Raw genomic sequence first — 5,074 nt, 5'->3', positions numbered from 1 at the left:
TAATGTCCAAACTTCTTTTAGAGAAATAAATATGAACTAGAAAAGCATTTCCTGAAGAAAATGCAAGTTTGATTGCCGCAGCTGAAGCATTGCTTTGAACGCTGATGTGAGTGATTGCTCTGAATTGCTGGAGAATCTGCAATCTGAACTTAATTTGCTGAAACACAGTTAAGAATTTAGAAAGATGAAGCTCTTATCTGGAAAAGTAGAAAATGTTTTAATATTATGAAGATATGAAAGAGAAACAGCTGAAGACAAGAACAGTATGAAGTCACTAGGTTGATTGCCATGGCAATCAAACTAATAATAATAAAGACGTAGAAGAACAAGAGTTTGATTGCCTAGCAACGGCAATCAAACTAATAAAGATGTAGAAGAACAAGAGTTTGATTGCCTGGTTTGGTTGCTGGGCAACCAAACTAATTATAGCTTAACTATCAGAGAGTGTATTTAAACTCTCTATCATAAAGATTACAGTGTTAAAATGTATTAGCGATGTTAATGCTGCAAATTTCAGTGTTCTTGTAAGCCTGTTGGTAATTTCAAACCTTGTTTTTATCTCGTATGAAGGAGGTTTATCGTGTAGCTGGAGCAGGAAGCATGCCCGTGGAAAGGACGACGGAGTTCCGAGCCGAAGAGCTCTACAAATATTACAAGGTTTATGAGACCATCGGCTCGGGTAATTTCAGGACTAAATGCAGTTTGTGTCGTTTCGTGTCATTTCTATTGTGTGTTAAAGGACGCTGTGTTTTATTTAGGAGGCTTTGCTAAAGTCAAGTTGGGTCGTCACATCTTGACAGGAGAGAAGGTTGCCATTAAAATCATTAATAAAAAGATCTCGGGGTGAGTCTGACTGAAGTGTACAACACAAAACTTACACAAACCATGACCTCAAGCTGCAGGACCATTTGAAAATGTACAAAACAAAAAAATAAACACGGCTGTGTTTACATCACATTTAACCGATGTTGAAAGCACCTTCACTTTCTAACTCTACAGGATGACTTGCCTCGTGTGAAGCTGGAGATTGAAGCCATGAAGAACCTGAGTCATCAGCACATCTGTCGGCTGTACCAGGTCATAGAGACCTCCACCCAGATATTCATGGTGCTGGAGGTAAAGGTCGAACAGACAGAGATGATGTGTGACTCTGAATAAAACAATCTTATGTTCATATATTTGCCTTCTTTGTAGCACTGCCCAGGTGGAGATTTGTTTGACTATATCATAGCAAAGGACCATCTGTCGGAAGAGGACACAGGGTGTTTTTCAGACAGATTGTGTCTGCCATGGCCTACGTACACAGCCAAGGATACGCACACAGAGACCTAAAACCAGTAAAAGTCTCATCATACAGCCAGATACCACAAAATGTTTGTCTGGGTTTGACTACACTTGATTCTAATGTTTGTGTCTCTGAATCTTAGGAAAACATATTGATTGATGAGGATCATAACTTGAAGCTCATTGACTTCGGCTTGTGTGCCAAACCTAAGGTACATCATCAGATGAAAAAGTCTGATCTTTAAGGTAAAACTGTCACATACTGGTCTACATATCACGTTTCCTCTTTCTCAGGGAGGTTTGGGTTATGAGCTGATGACATGTTGTGGGACCCCCGCATACATTGCACCTGAGCTCATCCAGGGCAGAGCTTATATTGGTTCAGAGGTAGGACATGCATACTGTTGAATGTTAACATGTAGAAACCTTTGTGTTTACATTCAGGATCTCCACTAAAAAAGATCAATTATTACCTGCCTGCTCTGCTGCGTCTGCCTCTTCTTGGTTTCTTGATCTTATTCACTGGTGCATGACTCGGTACAACTGAGCTTGAAGCTGAAATACTGCTGTGTAATGTGTAACCTCCAGGCTGATGTATGGAGTATGGGAGTGCTGCTGTTCTCTCTGCTCTGTGGAGACCTGCCCTTTGACGATGATAACTGTGTAGTCCTCTACAGGAAGATTACAGTAAGAGCTCTGCTGTGTGTCCAGCATATTGGTTGAAGTTATGGAGGTGCTGCTAAATAATTTGTGGCCATGACCGACAGTCGTTGTTTTGTCTTACAGTCTAAGCTAGTGCCGGAATATTGTTTGTTTTTCCTGAAGTGTTTGTGACGTGGATATTTTTTTTCAGAGGGGGAAATATGACAACCCACACTGGCTCTCTCCAGGGAGCGTCCTTCTCCTCAACCAGATGATGCAGGTACATTTCAGTCAGTTTGTTTGCTGTTTTATTTGTGTTTTATCTTGACCTTATCCTTTTTTGACACAAGCAAGGTAGAATGGGGTTCTTGTCCATATTCCTACATGCATCATCTACAGATGTTGAAAGAACATAAAATATAGAAAATAGCCAACTGAAAAAAGGTCCAGTGGAAAAAAAATCTCTGTCACTCACTAATTGATTGCTATAATGGGGATATTATCATTGCCCAACTTGCCATTTATTGATGTGTCCATTTCACCTTGCAGAACACAGGAAGTGCTTGTTTACTGTAGGCAACTAACATTGGGGGAATTCAGATCTGTTAACTAAACTGTTTTTGTCAATGGAGTTTGACGGTTTGATTCAGTGTGGTGTCAGTTCCCTGTAGGAAAACCCTATCTGACATCAAGGAAAAAAGGTCCTTCTTCAAAGAAACAGAGCCATCCTCTTTTACAATGTACACTTAATATCTTTATCTGTAGTAAAGCACAGTAGTCTGTTTTGGGAATTTACAATATTAATATCTATCTCACATAAATAATCAGTTTCTGAACTGTTCTTGTATTATAGTTTTAGACACAGTGTACATGTTGAATTGCAGTGTCTGTGTGTGTCCTGTAGGTGGACCCCAAGCGTCGTGTGACTGTTAGACAGCTACTGGATCATCCCTGGGTGATGAAAGACCACAACAGCCCTGTGGAATGGTACAGCAGGCAGCTGGTAAAGACACAAGAGGATCATCTATAACAGCATGCATTAGCAAACATTTAAACCACACAATTACAAACACTTAAACAGCTTTTGCTTTCGATATGTGTTCTCTTTGGTAGCTTGTTTCTTTTGGTTTCAAATCAAAGATTCGTCGATTTCGAGGTTTTTTACTGAAACAATAACATCCTTGTATTATATACTCAACAATATTATTTGTTGGAAATTGTTGTTTTCGTGTGTTGACATAAAACTAGAAGTGTCCCTCTTGGGTCTTTAATGGATAGTCCTGGTCTTTTTTTTGTAGCTTGGTCACATAGATGAAGACTGTATCACTGAGATGGCAGTGAACATGAAGCGATCGAGAGAGAGCACCACAGCGCTTGTGAGGGAGGTGTGTGAATTCACTACACTGTAAAATCTGTTTAAGAGATCTGTGTGCATTTTTTTGCATGGTTTCTGATGGATTTTAAAACATCTCCCCTCCCACAGTGGCGTTATGACCACACCACAGCCACCTACCTGCTGCTGCTGTCAAAGAAGCAGAGGGGAAAGCCTGTCCGCCTGTGTCCTCAACCAGCTGTCTATGATTCCTCCTGCTCTCCGCTGCACCAGGGACTACAGGTCAGACTCTGGACCACTCCAATATACTCCACATATTTAGGGCTACTGCCAGGTGGATGTTCTTCTTGTACTGATTCTCTGCACCTAAATGTTGTTGTGGACCTTTTTTCTTGTGTTCATTTTCAGACAAGAGACGCATTTCAGTTCAGCGAGGATGAAGATGCTGTAATTGTGGATTCTATGGACTTTTGCTCAGATTACATTGATGATTGCCCTTGGGTTTCAGTCTCACAGCATACACCCCAGGGGGTCAGAGGTCATCCAGATGAAAGAACAAACAAAGACATGGTATGTGAAAGTTGAAACAAAAGCAGGAAGCAGAAGGAGGAAGGGTGGTTGGGAGACCTGATTGTCAGACAGTCTCTTTGGTATTCTAACATTATGCTATGATGCTGCTAAGAAGACCCTTATTTTGTGGTATTTGATTGTTCACAAGCAAAGGCAAAAGGGGAGGGAGCTGCCATGGTAAACCTTGGCTAATGCTTCTGCAAGACAGCTTCTCTTGGTCTATAACCATTTACCTGTCTTTAAAGATGACAGTCATTCCCCATACAGTGACTAAATGTTGTAGAGAGAATGAATTTGGTGTCCAGCTGATGTGCTGTTCAGACAGACCACACATTCAGCATGATTCTGTCAAGAGTAATGTACTCATACCACTTTTCTCATGTTGGATTCCTAAAGAGGCTGGCATCTCCATCAGTGGAAAAAAGGTGTGCTTACAGCCCAACCCCAGAGAGGGGGCGGAAAACGACACCACACCGCCAGGAGAAGAAGGAGAGGGACCAAGAACGAACCAGTGAAAACAAGGAGAATACTGCTATCCAAGAAAATCAAAATGGAACCAAACCCACAGCGGTCACACCCAAAGGTAGGAATAATTTCCTGGTTACAGATAATGCAGAGCTTCAGGACTAGTACAGTTTATTTGAATACTGTAATTGTTTGTTGTTCCAAACAAGGGCTTGAAGTACCGTCCCTATTAGATTAGATTTGCAACTGCCCCTCTCCACCCCCCCCCCTCTTTCCTTTATCTATCCCACACTCACAGTCTCATGCAGCTCTCATAATCACAAGTGCCACATCCACATGCCACACATTTGCAAGTAAATTGTCTTCTGGTAATAAACTCATTTTATTTGGCCATTTTTTTTATCCCAAAGCCACTCATATTTCTGTGATTTAGCTGTCATTATGTCAGAAAATGGACACACACTCAGATTCACTCACACTTATCACTGTCAACTCAAAGGTGAGGTTATAATCAGGAGGCTAATTCTATTCACCTATCTGTAAATGGAGGACACTAATGTGAAAAGAGAGTCATTAAAGGCTTAATTATTTGTCATATTGACGTCTCTGCTCAGATGTCCAGCCTCATTTGTTTCTTTTGGCTAAACTTGCTTCCGCTGAGCTGGTTGGTGTTAAAGCCTCGGACTCTGGCTCAGCCCTGCTTTCTTTACAGCCTCCCTCCACTCTGAGCTGCAGTGCAGACAGGCTACCTGTGACATACACACACCATGGTCTGTGTGT

At 41.4% G+C, this 5,074-nt stretch overlaps 1 pseudogene; it reads left to right on the top strand.

Annotated features, from left to right (window-relative positions):
* The first annotated feature begins 585 nt into the window (after nucleotides 1-585).
* LOC114429675 (maternal embryonic leucine zipper kinase-like) lies at nucleotides 586-4,412 on the top strand (annotated as a pseudogene).
* The last annotated feature ends 662 nt before the right edge of the window (nucleotides 4,413-5,074 follow it).

This window comes from Parambassis ranga, unplaced genomic scaffold, assembly GCF_900634625.1.
Source record: "Parambassis ranga unplaced genomic scaffold, fParRan2.1 scaffold_200_arrow_ctg1, whole genome shotgun sequence".
In the NCBI taxonomy this organism is placed as follows: Eukaryota; Metazoa; Chordata; class Actinopteri; family Ambassidae; genus Parambassis; species Parambassis ranga.
The sequence above is the reverse complement of the archived record's forward strand: the minus strand, read 5'-3'. Positions and strand labels throughout refer to the sequence as shown.